At 46.9% G+C, this 21,393-nt stretch overlaps 1 protein-coding gene across 1 annotated transcript in view; it reads left to right on the forward strand.

Moving 5' to 3' along the window:
- Positions 1-21,393, forward strand: part of CycD (cyclin D) — a 140,342-nt gene that overhangs the window by 46,659 nt on the left and 72,290 nt on the right. Inside the window, exon 3 of the mRNA XM_076623823.1 lies at positions 10,355-10,435. The gene's annotated coding sequence lies outside the window, so the exon portion shown is untranslated. The remainder of the gene's footprint in view (positions 1-10,354; positions 10,436-21,393) is intronic.

Genomic DNA, 21,393 nt, shown 5'->3' on the forward strand with positions numbered 1-21,393 from the left:
CGTGCCCGTAAACTTTGCCTTCGAAGTAGCCTACTTTATCGTTTCGTGCGTGAGAAAACCCGTTGATCCTGTCAACGTTTGACAAAGCCAGCGCGCACGTTGAGAAAGACTGCCAAAGTTTTCAGCCAGCGAAACTCGCGGATTTTCCATTCCGCGCGATTTTCTCGCATTCTCTCTATTTGTTGGGACTTACCGATCGTTCAAAGTTATTTAGTCCGAAACTGTAAACTAGACAATGAAATTTCGCAAAATCACACGTTGGAGCGTCACTATCAGCAACGAAGAGTAATTTAACAGTATCGATCGGTCTCGCGTAAACACGCTGACCCAGCGAAACAATAATCTGGCTTTATCGAAGCGAGGCGGAAGAGGTCGGAAGAATTCGCATAAATTTGCTGCGTGCGCGCGGTCCTCGCGGGAGGCGATATTTTTCCGGCTGCCGGTGCGAGAGCCTCGTAGAAAAAAAAGGAAATGTTGAGATATATTTCGCTCGGGATCTCGATAAAGCAACGATCAAACGCCGTTCTTTCTTCTTTTTCGTCTTTTCTTCTTCTTCTTCTTCTTCTTCTTCTTCTCTTCCTCTTTCTTCTCTTCTCTCCTCCTTTTTCCCTTTTTTCTTCCTCCCTTTCTTTTCTCCTCGAAAAGTAATCGGTAATCCTGCAACGGAAGGCACTAACGAGAATTAATACCGACCGGAGTGTTTGTTTTGTGACTCGACGACCGGGCTTTTAAAGATCCGAGTCGCACATGGGAATCAGTTCGCGAGGCCACGTCTGAATAAATTAAATCCTTACCAGGAATTCACTAACGACCTGTACCTCTCTGACTACACCATCTCTTGATGCACGTTCTATGGTCTACCGTATGCGCTATGGATTTTTCCTTTCGGTGTTCTTCCTTCGCTTTCGCAGAGAACGAAATTTCATCTAGAAACGTTCTTCCTACAGCGTTCGTCGCGTGTCTCTCGAGCCACCGAAGAACAAGGAACATTGACTTTGGCAATCTTCGATACTCCGAAGAATTACTTTTGATTTCGCGATAGACAGCGCGATCGGAACGTTTTGCAAAACGCTACGTTTTTAATAGGATTTTTCTCTTACCGGTAGACTGCGGATTTCTATGATTTACGGAGAATTTGGAAATGCGAAAATCCATAAAATACGCGTAATACGTTAAATACTCGAAAGTACATATGGGGTATGAACGCACGTTGCGGTGTTGCATTTTGCACTACGTTTGTCATTGCATTCCACCTGTTATCGCCAATTGCGCCGACGAATGTGCAAACTTCAGCGGGCATTCACGCAAGAACACAATCCCTCTTTCTCTTAGAGACGCGATAATTATCAACGTGAGAACACCTTCTATTCAGCGAGGAATGTTTGTTCCTGGCAAAAGTAGCGAAAGTTTTTCTTTCCACCGTACGGCTGCTTCGAATTTTCAGATTATCAAGATACGAAGATGGAGAAATTATTCGGTTGCTCTATTCAAATTTCTCCGAATTCCATTCTGGTAGCCAATTTCGTACAATTCGGTGACTATTAAAGCGTTTAAGCGTCGACTTAAGCTGACGCGTTGGCCATAAAATACGGGAGAATACGATCGGCCACCATTTCTACGTTGCATCGATCGTCAGAAACGCGAGCAATTGTATCGAGAAATATGGGTTACCAGTAGCAACTGCATCGTCGTTAATTAAGATATAGTCGATGAAGGACGATTTACCGTTTCGTATATAATTACACGACACTAAATTACTAAAGTGTAATTCTTAGAAGGTAATTGGATATTTAGTAGCGTTAGGAAATTATAAAATCTTTCAAGCGTTTAAATAACCCGAATATACGGCAGAATTCTCAGCGAAAGATCATATTTTCAATAAGAATCCTCCTCCCTTAAAAATATGATGCCCGAAACAAACTTTTAATTTCAATTTGACTCGACCTTATTGATATTATGCAATTTTTCTTCCGCTGTAAAAACAAATCCAATGCAACTCGATCGTCAGGCTGAAACAAATAAATACGTATTACGTAAGTTTTTAATTATAATGTACCGTGATTTACGTAATCGACGGTAACACAGAGTACAAAGTAGGATTAATTGTGAGCAAATTACGATTGCCGACATTGAACCGATACAAATGTCGCGGCCATTGAGAGACACACGGTTGATGTTGCAAAAAATATGGCGTGTCGTACAAGGAAAAATAAATACGCTATCTGGAGCGAGGTACTTATTTACGACAGGCATAACTTTACATATGGGCTTGGTTTTTCTCGTTTTTTCGTTCTTGGCAATATGTAATTAATCAGAACAAGGTATATCATTTTTCAAGGTGATCAGCTCTGCGAGAAACACTGGCAATGTTGTTCCATGTGAATCACGTTCGTTTCAAACGGAACGAGGGCAACGTTTCTTTCGTTTTAGAAGAATCCTAATTTCTCATGCCGTTTTAAAGAAAAACGTTCGTTTAACTTCGATGAATAGCTCGTAAATTATATTACTAATGATTTTTTCACGACAAGAACATCTGCCAGTTTTTAAAACTCTTTGGAACGCTTGGATGTAGCACACTGTCAAATTGGATACTTCAATATTTGGAAAGTATTCAACGGCGATCGACGTGCCGTAATCTCATTGTTCGAGCCAAGGATTAAACGCAGACGAAATAACAATGAACATCTGGAATAACGGACTTTTAATTATCGTATAGAACTGCACGTGTATACCTGAGTTTGATGGACAGACGACCATTCAGGACGTCGACACCGCTAAAAGCCATCCAAGAAAATTCATGAGCTCCACCTTCGTTCGGATAGCCTACGACGTATCTCGTTACTTACATTTAAATTTCAAGATAGACACGTCTAAAGATGAATAAACAAGCCTGTTGGTTAAGAAGAGAATTCTTTTGAATTAGCACCTATAATAGCAGCTGCTCTCCTCCGTCCAATGTTTCGGAATCAAAATTGTATACACATACAGAGTTTACAAAAGTTCCATTTTTTAGACCACGGTCGACGATGAAATCACACTCGTGGGAAGGATTATAGTTGCGTGTCGACGAAATACACGGCGCTCGATCGCGCCAGAGAAAACAGATGCTACGAATAAACACCGAAACGTCGCGTAAACTAAAGCACCAGCCCTCTCTGTCGTCTTCAGAAAAATTCCTAATGACGAAGTATTTATACAAAAGCAGACTGACTGTCTCTCGGAGCCGCGCAGACCGTGATAATTATCACCGTGAGAAACGTCGTGTATCACCCAAGGCGACCCACCTTGCGAGAGACGGTGCCGATGCTGATGTTGGCGGCGGCGGATGGTGGTGGTTGGCTGGTTTCAAAGGAGCCTCCACCTCCTACGTGGAAAAAGAGGGACGAACGTACGATCGGGTAGGAGAGGGATAGAACGAGCAAGGATTTCGATGAAGCGGCACGCGGAGGGATTTGATTTACGCATCGGGTCATTAAATTGGATGTATTGTGCGATAGAACGCTGCGCTGGAATGACTCCTCGGGATGCCCCATAAGGTCTTAATTACTATGCCACACCGGTGTACAGCCTCTGTCCTGGCTTAATCGGCCGACGCGTTTAGGCAGTCGCGAAAATCACGGCCAGAGCATCGCTCCTCCGTCTAAGGCCATCCTTTGTACCTTTGCGTTTAGATGACCGTTTCGCCAGCCAGCAAAGCCTCTCCTCGTTACATTTGTCTACTTTGCTAAAATTTAAGAGACGCGAAGAATCACAGGTTTGAACGTAAAGTTTGAACCGAGGGTCCAGGCTTGGTTCGTTCGTTCGAGTATTCATTCGCAAAAACTGCTAAAACGAAATTCCTGAGAGCATTCGCGAAAACGAAATCAAACATTCTTGGAACGATATTATCTCGAGATATCGCGATATTCGTGAAATCAAACACCTGGAAAACTGCGCGCACTTAATATCCATCTTCCTCACACAGATATACGTATCGCATTTCAAAGCCAAGCAGACGCACCTCCAACGCTCGTCTCAAATCATACCGCGCTACGTTATTCTCTCAAAGCATCCAAACTATCCAACGATCCACGCATTCCCAGTTTTCTGTCCAACAACGTTGTACGATCGAAAAACGTCTACGAAATTTACGCGTTCGTCCCGAACACTCCGCCTCAAATCGTTCCAGCTATCTTCCGAACCTTTCAGACAATTGAAAAAATCCAGCAATTCACACCTTTTACGATCGAACCTCCACAAACCCTAAAGGACCAACCCGTCGTCGAGTCGACGTTCGAGGAAAATCTAGACGCACGTGTTTCTGTTTCGCGGTATCGATCGTATGACCGCGGAAACGGTCTCCCCACCACAGAAATTCCCACATGTCCGGCATTCGAATTCCAGTGGACCAGGAAGGATGCTTGGAACGACCCGAGAGCTGGCGTGCCAGTTGAGGGAGAACGGCGGGTAGGGAGGGATCCGCGACGAAATAAGACCGCGGCGAGAATCGTACACGAGAGGACCCACGGCGGAACTCATTTTAATTAGAAGGGGTCCTTCGCTTTATCGAGTTATTCCTCGGCCCGTGCGTCTCTCTCGCGCCCTTCCGCGGCCTGTCTCGTTCCTTCCCCCCGTTGTTCCCCTCGCCATGTCGTTCCACCACCTTCCTAACGTTCGCGCTGGCCCTCCGCGTCCCGCGGATCGAGGCCCCGGTCCACGAAGCCGCCTTGGAATGCGGTTCTACGGGGCCCACGGGGTTCGTGTGGTCGTGGCTCGTAGCCGCCGCGTCTGGGGGTGTCGGAGTGTGCGTACACGCGCACCGCGGCCACGTCAAATCGCGCACAGCCCGCCAGGCTCGTATTTTTTCCGACGCTCGCGCCATCGTCGCGGATATCGCTCTCGCCAGCTACGATAAGGATGTAACGGTCAGTCGGAGGTCGCGTTGATCGATCGACGATCGATGGGTAGCGGAGAGATCGTTGGCAACACGTTCGTACTGATTCAACTACGAAAAGCTGTAGATCTCGACTTTTGAGATAGTCCAGGAATGGGAAGAATATCGTTTCGGTGATTGCGAAGAGGATATGTCGGGGATCGCAGGAGAGATGAAATCGAGAAAAGGGTTGAATGGTAGGGACGCGGGGTATTGTTTAAGAACGCAGGGAATCTTTTGGCGACGTGGTTGCACGGGGATTAAAAGAAGACGTATGGTGTGAAGGGAGAGAGCGAAGAATAATGGGATGATGCGGTTTGGCGATGTGTGGTCTTTGAAGAAGGACGATGGCGAGACGAGATGGTTCGCCAACTTTTGTATTTCACGATACTTGCGTAAATCCCTGTACAATCGTATGTACTTTACGTCACGGAATAGCCAACGCTTCGTTCGCTACTGCTCGTCTCTTCGAAACCTGAAAACTTCTCCGTAACAACGTCAAGCAGATTCTCGAACTATGCCTTCACCTTTCACGTCTGCGAACAATTCCCAACTAAATCGTCGAACACGTTCGTTCCAAATCCATCAATCGCGCTATTCCATCCCACGTACCGCCACAATTCCCTGAAGACCGAGAAACGTTTCTCCAATGGTCAAAAGATATTTTAATCCTTTGAAAATTCAAACTTCAACCCCCAGAGGATGAAAGTAGCGAAAAAACCGCACCCATTGGAAACGGCTCAGGAAGCTGAAAAGAAAAGGACGAAGGCAATCGAGAAGGAACAAAACGAGACCTTGTCCTTTGCAGGTCTTTTGCTCGCACCACGTCGAACCTCTTCGTCTTCGTCGGAGTCCGTTCTGTCGGTCTCCTTCTCTGGCTCGTCCGTTAGCCTGCCGTTTGCCTATGAGGGGCGAGAAGGGAGGAACGGGACCTCCAGAGCAGCGACCAAGTCCCGGGGAGGTCCTTCCTTCCAGGCCCAATGGTAGAAGGAATCGAGGGAAGAGTACGAAGCAGAAGAAGAAGAAGAAGAAGAAGAAGAAGAAGAAGAGAAAGGGAACGAACGGCTCCCTGGCAGGATCAAAGGATATGGCAAGATCCTTTTTGCTCCGGAGGGATCGGGCACGAAGAGAAGGCCGAAAATGTTCGGCTCGGGTTTCGGGCCGCGTTTAGAAGGGAACAGCTTCGACGAGATTGCGAGCAACGATCGCGTTCGTGGAGCTTGTTGCGGAGCCTCCAGCTCCGAGCTGATGGTTTCTGGAATATGGGCCGGGCTGATGGGTTCGTTTCGGCTGGTCGGAATTGAAAGCCCGGCTTTAATGGACCGCCGACACTTTGCATCCGTCCCGTGGACGCCTGCTGGCCGCTGGAGTCTATCCCAGACTTTTGACAAATTTGTGAAACCAAGCGGATCACAAATGACACGATTTCGTCGATTAGAGTTTTCGGCGTTTCGAATTAGAAACTTAATGGGATTTCGTGTTGGTTCGACGCGATTCTTGCGGACGACTACGTGAGTCTATCTTTCGGTCTAGTAGCGTCTCTGGTATTCGCTCGAAGATAACTTTTAAAGAGAAAAGTATGAAATTCGCTGGTCGGCAACGAGGTATTCGAACAATTTCGGAATTTCAAGACCTGTGATTTTTATGGATCTCGCGTAACCAAAGTGGTTAAAAGCCACGAACGATACAGAGTCGACCGATACGATATCGACGTCCGTCGAAGCAACATACGGCGGGCTTTCACACGCGTGAAAATACACCGCGCGACTATCGAACGATACGAATAGCCCGATAATACGGTTCGATTGGCGCGACTCGTTTCTCGTGGTAAATCAACGGTTCGCGCGTGCTTCGCGTCTTTGATCCAATCTCTGCGTGAGAAACGCGCGCCATGCTTTTCATCCGGTTCCGTGCTGACTTGCCGAAAGCGTTTCGTGGAAAGAAAAGACGGAGCCGGCGAGGTTGAGGATCGAGGATAGCGCGCCGAGAAACCCCCATAGGAACGCACGTATGAAAAACTCCTCGTTCATTTCGCGTGTGGATAATCGATCGTTGCTTGGTACGTTACATGTACGGAGGGTATTTAATAAAAGTTTAAAAGAAATCGTACGATAAGATTGCGTTTGCCATGATTACGATTGGTCTGGCTTGTGAAATCTCAATTAAACCTGTCTGAAAATAATACGTTTGTTCTGGAAATCGCACGGTTCTTGTCTCGCTCTTCCGAAACCGTCGTATGAGTCGTCTTCGCGCGTTTCCTAATCCTTCGCGAACATTTGCAGGCCGAAAAATTAACTTATACGGTCCATACGCTCGAAATCAAAGGAACAATAGAAAACTCGTTGATCGCAAGCGCGGTTCCTCGCCGATTAAAAGAGAAACAGCTCGTGCGCGAGTATCCTTCCTCCGCGACCTTGACCTCGAATATTTCTCACCGTTTCCACGGCCGAAAGTGCCACAGGGGCCGCACGCGGAGGACCGAGACGAACGAGGTATCGGCGAACGAAGTGGACCGGGGCGAAAGGAGGAGGGAGATTTTTGCCGATGGATGAAAGGGCGGAGGGTCCAGGTACCGAAACCTGGCCAAAAGATGGCCAGCAGCACGCGATACTCTGGCAATCTGCGTGGCCCGATTCCACCGCGAACTTCGTGGAAGCCGCCACGAACGAGAGAGATTTATCGGATTTGCAAATAATGAGACTATGTTTCAAAGGGGTCCCGCTACCGCGTCTCCTTTTCTTCCTTCGGAATTCCAGGCTGGATTTCGCGCTATTTTTTCTTCGGTATTCGATCGCTCCAGCTTCCTCTCGGTTTCCAAGACTCCAAGGAAGGTTACGAGAAGGGACACGGCATTGAGAAAATTCGGGAAAATCGAACATCGTTGTGCGCTCGTGTGTGTACGACACGAGCGAAGCTCTTCCCTCTTTCTTCTTCTTTTTCTTTTCTTTTTTTGTTCGCTTTCGTGGTGGGAAAATTCTTTGGGAAGAATGTCGTTGGGTTGGTACAGTGTTGGGGGCTTTCGAGGAATTTATACAAGGTGTTCTGAAGATAAACTGATCGCTCTGTCATTTGAACCCTGATGAAGTTTGCTGTAACGCTACCCATGCCTACGCTTGACGGAACCCTACGATTTTAGGTAATCGTGGCAACCTCGTTTGTGAAAGTCCCATTTGGGAAAGCAGCTTGTAATCGCCGTCTATCTGTGCATCCTAAATTCTCAAGTTAATCAGCATGCTTTCCGAACGACTCGACCTTACCTCGTTACGTTCGTCGTCGTTGCTGGTGATTTCAGACGCCCATCGGAGCGTCGTAGAATTCATCCCCTTCTCCTATGTATCGGACAGCAAAATCTCAACGTTCTTATCCCAAGGATCGAGACTGGCGTCGAAAGGCAAAGGAAGGCAACCCGAAGAAATCAAAAGAAGCGAGAAAGGCAAAGCAATAAACAGTAGGTCCTAAGGTCGAAAAGGCGAGAGTCGGTTCGGACAGCATCCGCAACAAAGCGGCAGTCTGTTAATCGAGTAGCTAATTCGCCGGGAAGAGAGAAGGAGATCTTCGTCCGTTTATTTTCCTCGGTTCGCCCGGAATCTTTGCTCTTCCCAACACGATGCTTCGGTCCCCTTACTCCGCTGATCGTGGTCGTGGCTGGCAACTTCTTCTCGGGCTTCGGTTAAAAAGACTCCTCCCTTTCTCGGCCATCCTTCGCGGGGTCTGGCGGAAGGTGGCGTTAACGAGGCGGCGAGACTTTCACACGATCGTTTGCATCGAGACAAACAGGTCCGCTGAACTCGGAGGACCGGGCGACTCTTCCCTATTTACACGATCATCCTAGTCGCCCTCTGCGTCTTCTGGTCGATCGCCAGTCTTCCTCGCTTTTGCCTTCGTCGTTGGTCCCGAGTTTCGTCGTTCGCACGCTTGCTCGATCAAATCGCCATCTCGTTTGTTAAAAGATCCTGCGAGTTTCTTAAATCTCCTCGGCACGTAGAAGGAAATGTTTAAGTCGATCTGCAGGATCGATCTTCGATGGAAGAATTTTGAATCTTTTATCGCAGAGTAAGTGGCGACAACCAACAACCCCGTTATCCAACGTTCCGTTACAATTTTCCCAGGAATTTCAAATCGATCTTCCACGTCCGTCTAGAAAATCCACGAAAGCTGACCGAAACGATAGCTGTCCACGTTGGAACGGTCCTGCGTGACGATCTGCCCCATTAACAGAGAGAAAAGAAAACAAAGACGAAGACGTAGCGTAAGAATAAGAATAAGAATAAGAATAAGAATAAGAATAAGAAGAGGAAAAAAGAAGAAGGCAAGATATCCGGCAGCAAGACTAGCGGGGGAGTAAAGAGGGAATGAGTCAGAGGCTAATAAAATCGACTGGACCCGAACAGTCGTACAGAGAGAGGGAACTCTGGCGTTGGTGTTCGCGGGCATGGGAAAAGGCCAGCAGATTCATTGACTGCCAGGCCCTCGAGTTGCCCAAGGGCCGCCTCCCCGTCCCCATTGTTCCATTAAGCTTCACCGAGGACTGACACATGCTACGGTCTTACGTGGCCCCCATGGCAAATCGCTTTTTCCTCGTTTCAGGCCCGCGATATCTGTCGCTCGGGCCAATTAAACCGACGTTTCCTCTCCTCCGGCGAACCTAACGCGATTCGTAGACGGACCAAACGAACGCGCTACTATTCGCGTAGGAATGGCTAATTGTCGCCACGCTCTTCGGTATATTCTTGGAGACGGGAACAATTAGTCGCTCCTTATGATGCGTTAACGAACGATAGCACCGTCTCTGCTCTTTTTCGACATAATTTACCAACCAATAAGTCGGCGCGTCTGCGATAAGTAAAACGAGGAAATCGAAAAAACGCGATATTAATCCGTTGAAACAATCGTTGTTGATCGAGAGCGCATAAAGAAATAGCCGTCGAAGGCTCGAAACTAATAATATAGAGAGAATAATCAATTAACGAGATTATCTAAAGAAGATTATCGCGACACGGTTGGGGAAGGACGGTCGGCTTAACAAGCGGACAGAGTCTGTTTTACGGTCGTTAAAATGATTCCTGGAACGCGTTGAAAATCGCGCGGCGAGGGGTGAGTTTCGAAATACGCGCGCGAGGAAGTCTAATTGAGCTTATCGATTTTAATGAATTTTAATGAACGCCGCTCGCGATATTGCCAACGCCCGACCGGCCAATGGAATTCCTCGCGTGCCAATCGACCGTACTAACGCCATTGAAAAATCCAGATCCATTTCTCCTTGCGATCGTTCGTTCCGATTCGTCGGATTACACGATTAATTACGAACGTGTTTTCCTCTGCTGAAAACGTTTAGAAGAAACGGTTTAGGGAGCGGTGGTCTTCTTTCTATTTCTCGTCTGTAATTTTCACGCGTGAGCGATATAGGGAAAGTGACGTAATTGAAAAATATAATTGTTACAGGAAACGGAAGCACGGACACGGACACGGGCGTGAGCCAAGTGGCTATTAGGAGCATCGAGCGGAGAAATTAAAGAAGTTAAGGTACGACGCCATTGTGATCGTTAATATCAATGTACATTAACGCGGTTAACAGGCGACGTTAGCGGTTTATAAATAATTCAAAAAGATCGGCCAATTAGTATTAATAATCGGTAAATTGTAATTTTCAATCGAGAACTTAAAAATCGAAACAAACGACGGCCGTTTTATCGTTCTGCCACTTCTTTAAACCTTCGTGACCACTTTATCGTCGGCCGACTTATTTCGAGCGATTACGCAGCCGTGGATTGGTCGAGATGGAATCGCTTCCTCGATAACTCGGCGAGCGCCGGTTTTTGGCGAAGAACGCCGCGACGAATTGCAAGTTCGCGGAAAAAAAGCGCACACCGCATTCCCCAACGACGGCGATCACCGATCCAGGAAGGCAGCCCCTTTATCTTTCCGCTTAACAAGCGAACAGTGTATCTTTTTAGACGGGCCAGCCTCGATCGTGGATGAAATCGTAAATTACGCCGGTTGCGTCCAGTCTCACGGAACGCGCTCCTGTTATATCAAAAATATCGCGTCGTTGCATATTTCTCGAACGTAATGTCGTACTCGATACGGAAGAGCCGAGTAATTATCGGAACGCGATAGCTTTGAAAATCCTCGCGCTCCCAATGGCTCGTCTCTTAATTAATTTCTGCCATTTCTCACGAGCGACGTCCCGCCGTGAACAAATTCAACGTCGCGATCGCGCGTAATTTTTCACCAAGAGATCGGTACGCTTTCGATCGAGTCTTGACTTTTTGTGTAAAGTCCGCGCGTACTCGGTTCGTTCGTTTCTCTTTCCCAGGAACGAAGCCGCGCTGCGGCGTTTGTGGTCCGTTTCAAATATTGGCCGTCCACTCGTGGTATGCGTGATACCCCGGAGTGCGCTTAAAATATTGAAATAAGATGCTCGTACGCCGCTCTTCGAATTCTCGCCCCACTCCCCCCGTCTACCTTTTCTGGCCCTGCCCTTTCGCCGCATTCTTCCTCTTGCACGCGCGCCACTTTTCCCTTCTCGTCGTTTCCACGATCGTTTCGACCCCTTTCCTACCACCCGACCACTCGTATTATCTCCATCGAGTCCCCTTGGACCACCGACTTTGTAAATCTCTTCTTTCCATATTTCTTTCCTCTTTTTTTCACCAACATTTTACGTAAGATTTATCATTTTCTTCTTTTTCCTTCCGTTCTCCACGGACGAGGGTATGTTTAACCCATCGAGGCTCGAATAGCGAGATAATGCGCAAAAATTGCTCCAATGCGATACCATTGTAGGATAAAAATATTCGAGTTATATGTCGCTTCGTAATCGCGTAAATAAATTGAGTAAAGCGTGCTGTGGTTCAGAGCTAAAATTATTTACCAGCGTCCACGAAACGTCGGGGACTGCGTTGTTATACTTCGTAGCTTTTCATTTCTACGATCTCTTGTTTCAAGCGCGATCTTTTCGTTAGCCACTCGCGACACATCGTTGCGAAATGAAAGATGGAATTATTCGGTCAATTCGGTATTTTGTTTGTTTTCTTCGCCGTTTAATCGATCCGCTGCTCATTTTTTCGTCTTTTCTTTCGTACCTACGGCTGCGTATCTCTTCCTTCGCAGGTCAACATACTGCGAGGAACGCGAAGTCGTCGAACCGCGAAGAATACGCGATCTTTTATTGTTAGGCTAACTACGCTGGTCGATTTTTTTAAAACGAGGCTTGTTCGTGTCGGTGGAATTTTGTAAGATTCGTCGATAACTGCGATCTCATTTACATAAAATGCTCGATTCATATTTCATTTCTTTTTCGTTCTCCTTGAAAGAAATACGTTTGCCCTTCTTATTTGTTCGTTAAACTTTTTGTTAAAATTCTTTTTAAAAGTTCGTTACTTTAACGAATTGCATTTATCTTGTCGGCACTTTTGAAAAGGAAAGCAGTTTCTCGAGAACGCTTTCAATGAAAGTTCTTTTCTTTAGCCTCATCCTCTTCAATGGAAATTCCTTCCCTCCTCCTGCTTCTTCTCAAAGGAATCCACTCTCCTCTTCTCGCCTTCTCGACAAACCTAACGCTGCTTCCTCTTCTCTTACCTTCCTCGGAAATCTATTTTCTTTTATTCTTCCTTCCATTAGTTTTACATTTTTCTTTAGAAATAAAGGTTCTCTACCGTTTTTTCTTTTTTCGGCCAAGCGTTTCTCTACACGGAACAAAGCTACTATTTTCGTGCGCCTCTTTTTTTCGAAATTTTCCTCCTGGAATAAATTACCTTCTATCGTTGGACACATCTCAGAGGGAAATTAAGTTTGAAACTTAGAACAGTACATCTTCTCCTCTCCTCTTTTTTCTTTTCTTTATTTGTACCTAATATTCACACGATATTCGCAAACTGTTACGTAGCGCAAGTATCGCGTGGCTTTCGCTACTTTCAGCGACGAGCGCTGCAAAAGTCATGCGATCGTTGCTATAGTACGTATAGCGTATAGTAGTTTCTGTAATAAGAGCAAAGTTATCGCAAGGAGAAAGAGAGAACGGTAAACGAAAGGAACTTCGAACGTTTGCGTTTAGTCGCGTATTCCCGAAAGTATCGTTCCTTTAGTATCCTCTGTCGCCATACGTTTTCATCGCACGAAGGAAGATACGATCATCGTTTTTTTAAATAATCAACGCAGAACGCTATTTTGTGGAGGATCGAACCGGCTTGCACCGCTATGGTTCTCGGCATTCCAAACGGCAGAAAGAAAAATGCGAGAAAAAGAACAGATTGTCCGAATATTATCCTGCGTTGAAAAAAAGCTATTCTTTTCGCGTCGGAAATCAAGAAATCTTCGAAAGGTTGTTGCAACGGTGTGTCGGAGGTTTCTCGACGACCTGCAAATAACAGGCGACGATGATATACGGTGGTGCGTGGTAAATTGCTACGGATAAAGGGTATGATTATCAGTTGCAATACTTAAAAGGGAACGCAGTGGCTGGCGCGCGCTCGCGCGAGACCGCGATCTTGCGAACATTGATTTTAGCTTGGTTTTTTCTTTTCCCTTTTTTTTCCGCCTCCTCGCTCTTCGGGCCCCGTAATACGGCCACGCCCGATCCTCCACAGCATTATGCAATAATTCACGTTCATTACGCGATTATTATCCATCAACGTTCGCGTTGGTTAGCTTATACCGCGACAACGGTTTTGCTACAATTTATACGCGATATATTATCACCCTTGTTGAACACTGCTAAACCGATCACGCGGTTCCTTGATTCATCGCTGTCTTCATCAAGGGCCATCTTTTCTTCCAGCTGCCGTTTTGTTTTTTGTAGTTTGCCGTTTGTTTGGCATGTGGCTCGCTTTTCGATATCGTTGCACGTTCTTGCGCTTATATCGGATTTAAAAGATTCGATCGTTCCTAGTGCGAACAAATATATCTATATTTGTGTATCTGCACAAGCGTGTAACTTTGCGTACGTATATCACGCGAAGAATTAATTGCGTTATAATCGACGTTAAGCCAATTAGTATAACGCTAGATGTGAATGCTATTAACGAGAATAGCTTAGAGCCAGGTAAACGTAATGCGATTAGAGAGAGAGAGAGAGAGAGAGAGAGATTGCATTTGGACAGAACGCGAATGAAGAAGGTAAACGAAAGAGAAAAGTGAGGAGTAGAGCAAATATACGAATAGCGAGATTAAAATCGAAAATTACGGATCACACAAGTTGCAAAGTGTGAAAGACATAAATAAGGATATAGAGATGAAATAACGCGTTTAATAGGAACTGAGAGTCGAATATAAATTGCGAAAGTTAAAGGGCAGGTGGAGAGAAGAATTTTAATCACAACTTGATACAGTGTGTAATTGACACGAGACTGTTGCATTTTATTCATGACGAGTGGCTTGCAGCGCGCGTTCTCCTTAATTAAAGTCCTTGATTTAAAGGATAAGAGCCACGTATGCACCTTAACGTTCATTCAAGCGTAACACATCCTTACAACAAGCGTAAGTGCGACGTAACATTTACACGTTCGTAGAGTTACATGTATATAAATAAGTATAAGTAGCTTTCGTATTTTACCGATAGCTTATAAACAACTTACACGGATAGTCAACGATCAATTGGCATTAAAATATGTAAAGGAAACGAAGTATCGAGCGTGTAATTCGACTTTTCGATGTATTATACTCTGCAAAGTCCAAACTCGTATAATTACGTTTGCCCCGCGCTATTTTCTCTCGCGATATCTCTACGAACGATCGTGCCAGCCGGTCCACGCAAAATCGTTCTCTTCTCGTCTCTAAGACCCTTCGGAAGCGCAACTTTGTTGAGAAATGCACAGACTACCATCGCGTTCGTTCTACGTCGATCTTTCGGCTCTTTAACGAACATCGAGCCAAGAATCCCACTAAAAAAACTCCATCGACGAACGTTTCTCCAAAAAATCGTAACGCAAGACCATCCAACATCCTTCCAATTCTACCACCCACGATCATCGCTGCTCTCCTAAAACAACAATCGTGGATTCTCTAGGTTCGAAGATAGGCGTCAAAGATCGGCTCTAGAAAGGAGAAAATTCGAGAATTCGACCGAACGTCGATATCTTCGGATCGATGCGTCTTGCGCAATCTACTTGAAACCAAATTGAATTGCCTTCGTCTGGCGGGAATCGAGGTCACCCGAAAGAGTAAAAATGGCGCGTCCCGTGGAAGCGAGGCGAGCCTGGTCGCAACGAGAAGCGGCCGTCTCGAAAGCAAAAATTCGCAGTAGAAAGTAAAAAAAATAGTAGAATTCGCACAGAGGAAAAATAAAAGAACGAAAGCCGGTGGAAACGGTGCGGTGCACGTGCCCCTTTTTCCAGACGAATGCGTGTTCGTTTGGTTTTTTCGGCGGCGCGAGTTGCAGCGGAAACGCGCGGCCTCGCGCCACAATACGCTCGTTGCCGCGTGGAAAAAACGCGGCGGCCAGCATTTTTGTCAGTCTAGACACGTGTTCTAGCGACGAGGAATCGGCTTTTCTCCGCGTTGGTCCCGGTTTGTCGCGCGGCGGTTTTCTATCGCGCGGACCATGTGTTCGCCGCGCGCCCCTTCGGGACACTCGCGCGTCATGTGCTCGATTAATTCCACTCATCCTCTCCTTTCGTACAGATGCGCCCGTCCACCGCTCGTTTAAAGAGACGGCGGTCGTTTTTCTTTGGTATCGAACCTTCCAGCCTCGTTCGCAAACAGCCTCTTCTCGTCGATGCTTATTCGCGACGAATCACCGATTCGAGAAATTTTCTCACTGGCAAGCTCGTTATCCAGTTACTCGGTCGTTCTCGCTACGGTGCAACTGACGCTCGTATCAAAGTGGACACGTAGAATTTAACGATACGATATCAGCGGAATCTTGCGTAATTTCTGCGACACGATTTACGCCATAAAAACTCCATGAAATCTCATTCGATGGACCGTTTTCTCGAACGTTTTTTGTCGGAATAATCTTACGTAAACGCATCCACGAGATCGCCGAAGAAAAATCAACGACTTTCCATCGAAATCTCGATAATGCGCGGTGTTTCGCAATTCGCCCTGCGTTCGTGACGCCACGGCAGATTGTATTATACTTTCTTTACGGAGGGACGGTTGCGACTATACGTAGGTTTCCTTAGGTTTTTGCCAACGTTAACAGAGGTAGCTTTCACCCGGTGGCGTAATCGGTATATCATTTGGATCGATTAGCCAGAAATGGACCGTATCGTCAAACGACGATAATGCCACGATCGTTTTGCAAACCGTTACGTCACGATGAAAATCACGATAATGAGCGAATTCACGAACGCGAGGCAAGAACGGAAGCAAAAATGATTTATAGCGGTTGAAATTTCGCTGAGGGAGGCTGATGATACGGACGAAGGTTGGTGGTCCATGGTTTTTCTTCCCAAGTAATTTATTTTATACCTAAAGAGTAAACGTCTGCTTAAAATACCTTAGAATTACTTAAATCGATTTTATAAATTACCGTTACTATCTTGTAAATGGTTTCGTTACAGAATACAGAAAATCTCATGGAAAATCGTTTCGCCACGGTGTTTCGTATCTTTCGTTTTCCTAGTTGCCTAGTTTCTCGGAAAATAATTCGTTACATCGAATCGTAATCGTAATTCGCGTATGATCTTACGATTACGCACATACGAATTACGCTACATTTTCAGATTTGTTTCGACGTAGTCGATCGTGATTACGTCGGTAATCGTTTCTCGCGCCGATGCTAACGAAATTTCTCAATGTATTTTCTCAAACGCGTACGATATGAATATAAAGACGTAGGCAAATTGGCGAGCAACTCTATCTATAAACGCTAATAGGGAATAGTAGCCGGTCCGTACGGACGACTATTATACGGACGACGCGTTGCATCGTTACGCTCGCAGTCGTGTGCAACGAGAGCGCAACGTGCGCACGCAGCCGCGGAGCGCATGTGCAACGTAAGATCGCGCGAGCGCACAGTGGTGGGGAGGACTTCATTCATAAATGCCGGGCTAAAGGCGTCAATGGATGGCCCTGTGAACGAGCGAGACAGCATCCCCCGTGCTCTCCCACCTCCATTCTCGCGCGTTCCTCTTCCTTTCTTTCGTTCTTTCGTCATCGTCGCCACCATTTACTCCCACTCCATCGGCCGGTTGCATAGAGAACACGCCGCGGACGCCAGGCAGGAATTTCACGGCGCAGGTGCCTCGCGGACGACGTTTTTGGAAAAGAATCTGCGTGTACCGCGTGCCCGACCGACCGACCGACCGCTGGATTTTGTTACCGCGTCACCTCCGACGGGACGATCCTCGATCGAGTCGACAGGTATCGACGCCGGTACATAAGCTGCTCCATAGCCGAAGGGTTGGCCAAACGGAAGTTTGCGTGGCTGTGTACGTCGACCGCCTTTGCACGTTCAAGGTCGCAAGCTTTGCACGTTCGATGCTTTTGGGCGTAGCTTGGACGAGCGAGATTCGCTGGCATTTCGCGCGATTCGGTTTCAAAAGATGGGAATTTGCGTGGAACGTCGAACGGATGGATGGACCAACGGGTTTGGAAGTAATTTGGACGTGGTTTGGTAGTCAGAGCGTGAGAGTAGGCTTTCGAAGTAGCTGAAGTTCTCGTCGATGCGTGGAGAGTTTAGTTTCTCGAACGTTCGTTTCCAAAGAGATTTCGCGAGAGGATCAAGCTTCCATTTTATCCATTGTCTCATTGTCAAACCTACGCGACCAAACGTCGCGAATACCGAAATTAAAGCTACGATAAATCGTCTGTCTGGCCGGCAACGCTAAAAACGCAAACCAGTCTCGCGACTTCGCGTTCCGAGAATTAATACGAAAATCAGCAGAAATCCAGCCTGTCGTTTCTCACCGATCGATCGCATCTAGAGAGGCCTGGGACTCGAGACGAATAGCTGGACGCACCATCGCAGCGACCTTCGTCGAAGAGTTCTCCAACGAGAGAAAAGAAAGCAGCCGCCGTGCCGTCCGATAAATGATTCCATCAGAAACGGCATCCAGGGTGTAATCGATGATGGCCGAAGTGACGAATGCCGACGAGTTGTATTCACGGACGGACGAGGACCCGCGACCCAGGACGTTTTCATAGAGCCATAACGTCGATGGATATTCCGCGACTGGTCGATGGCTTGCACGAAGAGGAACGCCACTGCTCGACGGGCCGCCATTTATCTTGATCGCGCATAACTGACCATTCTGACTGTTTGGCCATTGGCCATAGGCGCGCTTCGTATTCCTCGACGCGCAAACGTCGATTCACGGTCGCTATGGAATTCGTTCTATCGGCAGAGTCGATCACGGGTCTTGACCGGCGTCCCGAGACTCGGCTATTCGTTCCTCGTGGTAGGTGGTTTTGATTCAGCCGTGGCTCGTATTAACCCGTAACATTTAAATAACCGATAACGAAAACAGGAACGAAACCGGACGATAAGGGAGGGGAAAAAGGCGGCGTCGGGTTTGTCGAGAGAGTCGAGGCAACGAGTTTACGAGACGAGAAGATGCACGTATATTACGCTGGTGCGTGGTAAAGTGATTCTTGTTCGAGGGAGGAGCGACGCGCGAAGGAAAATAGATGAACAGGGAGGATCGTGCGGAGAAGGGTGGGTGGATACGACGAGATGGAAGACGTTGCGCGTACGTAAGATGGGTTTTGGTCTTGATCGTCGATTTTGTAAGCGGTACGTCGGTTGAGAAGTTCGCTTTCCAAGATAATTAACATGTTAACTGCCACGAGAGACGCTCGTGACTAGCGTTTTCTTGGATTAATTGCGATATTTAAATTGAATTAACTCGCTTATGTTGGCTGTAACGCTGTAACGAGGCAACATACCAAAGAGATCGTCGGAGTTTCAAGTAGCTCGATGCAGTTTCCTTGCGTTTAAATCCTTTTATTTCTTTTTTTTTTTTTTTTTTACGTTTTATCCCTGATTTGTTCCCCGTTATTAATTACATACACACATACACACACACACACACACGTATATAGAAGAAACCGGTCGCGAGAGGAGGGAAAAACGACGCACCTTCTGCGCGACAAACGCGAAAGGCGGATACACAGACACAGAACGGTATGTCCGATTATCAATCGCGGTATCGTTAGCCGTGCCGTAAACACCGTCACATTACCGTCCGATAATCGCGTACGTAATAACATCTGGCAGCAAATTGCCATGAAAAAATAAAGAAGCGGCTGGACCGTTGGGCCGGTTGCGTAAATATATGTAGAGCACGATCCTTATATCCAGCTCGCTCTCGGGTTCGTTATGCATCGACAGCTCGTTTCGCGCGAGCCGTCTGTCCGCTCGTATCTGCGAGCAATCGGCTCGCGAGCGGCGAAAATAATGCCCGCCAGCGACGAAACATTTGGAGGCCGCGACTTATCACCGTGGAACATCGACTGGAATGCATCGTAATTTACGGACATCGAGAGAGGTCAGTCCGGTTCGTCGATACGAACCGTGAGGAATAATGGCTGAAAGAGGCTGGCACCGACACCAACGCCCCTGCGTTCTTCCTTGCTGCTCTCTTCCACGCTCTCCGTGTCGCCGACACCGTATCCTGCATCCACTGTAATCGAGTTTAAGACACTCTGTCGCGTTGGAATGGTCGTTTCACGGGCTACCGATCTCTTGGACGGGGTGTTGGGTGTTTGCGAGTTTGTTACGAGCAAATGCGTCCACCCAACGCTTAAAATTGATTAAAAAGAATTGGAAAGGCGAGAAACGAGTGGGAGAAAGAAATTGCTACGATAAACCAGCCAGCTTTGGCCAACTCGCTGCCACGGCATCTTTGCATTTCTCACCAGAAATGTTCACAAATCATTCAGCGACTTAACTTCGTGCTTCTCCGACAACACGATCGCTTTCGTTCGTCGTTAATCACACGGCCACATAGTTGCGTCGATCGAACTACGCACCATACATCAACTAAACACGGTTGCAGAGGAGTCACGGAAATAATTCATTATTTACATGGCTGGTATATCCGATTTTTTACTCGTAGAAATTACCGCTGTTTGGTTTCTTACGCGCGCGTGCACGTAGCCGACTCGTTTTAAACGCGTTGGTCTTATACAGCTACGTCCGATGCGACGTAACTCTCTTTGCCAAATTACCACGCGGCTCGAGACGAGGCTGGCATCGAAGTTGCAGAGCAGCAGCTTCCTCTTAACGCCGCTGACGCGATTTCGTCGTTCGAAACGCTCGATCGGGCGATCCCTCAAATTATCCGCTCGAACTTTAACCATACCACGGTAACCACGCGTCGTCGTTTCTTTCTCCGCTTATTTTCTGTTTAACTCTTTAACGGAGTATCGTTTATCTTCTACGACTGCTTCTTAAACGTAAACTTAATTAGCAGAAAGCGTAGTACGTCGATCGTTGGTAACTTTTAAATGCAAACTTAATCCGTTGCGAGGTTCGCGCGTGACTTATGAAACGATTGTACCGTTATAAGCAAAGGTGTATTAGTAAAAGCATCGCTTTTATTAGCCCAATACTTGAATAATCGTAAAGGAAATAAAAGAGGCGAACCTCGCACACCTGCCATTTACGACAACCTGTCTTCCTACGACAGAAGCTATCGCACGTATCTCGCGCGGTTACGTACTTTCCGAATTCCCTCGTAATTTCCAAAAAATAAAATTTAAAAATACAAAATTAAAAGTACGAAGTTCTAATCTTTTCGTTTAAAGCGTTTTCCAAAAGGTATAATTTACAAATGTACAGAGACGATAGGACTCTGCGACTAATCTCGGCACGCAAATCGCCGTAAACGAAACATACTTTCGTTTTGGTAAACGGTCGATGACGCTTGCGCTGGTTTTGTACGTAAGTAAGTAAGCAATTCCAGGAAGGATTCGAAAACGAGACGGCGTGGTGGGTCCGAGGCGTGCAAGCTGCTGGTCGGAACCAAATTATTGCGGCGGCGTGCAATCGCGCGCGTCGCTGTGTGTACGCAAATATGCGGGGTCGCGGTGACGTCACATCCGGCGTCTCGTTTTTCGCGGTGCGCACTTATCACGCTGGCGAAAGAGAAAGACGAGAAGAGAGCCGCGCGGGAATCGCCTTTATACGCCCACGCGAATGCAACTGCAGCGTCTCGTCTACCTATAGTGTACGCAACGTACGCAGCGAACGTCTATCGTAGTTGCGCGTGTCAACGACGACATTGTCCGGACGACGAATTCGAAAGGTGGATCGTCGCGAGGATCGCAGCGCGTAATTAGCCGATCGATCGAGCGCGCATCGTCGCTCGGCGTCGATAGCGGCGCAACTAACGAGAATCTCAAATTCGCCTCTTTATCGAACGGATGGTACGTCGTACGTAGTTTTTCGTCAAAATTATTACCTATATCGTTGTCAATTTGGCCTTAGTTTTATCACGACGCTGGCTCGTCTTCCCAGTGGAAGCTGCGTCGTGCAATTCTTCTCCTTCGTTGCGATCACATGAAAAATACATTTTCGTGCATCACCGTCCGAA

The sequence above is a fragment of the Bombus vancouverensis genome, chromosome 13, assembly GCF_051014615.1.
Source record: "Bombus vancouverensis nearcticus chromosome 13, iyBomVanc1_principal, whole genome shotgun sequence".
NCBI classification, from domain to species: Eukaryota; Metazoa; Arthropoda; class Insecta; order Hymenoptera; family Apidae; genus Bombus; species Bombus vancouverensis.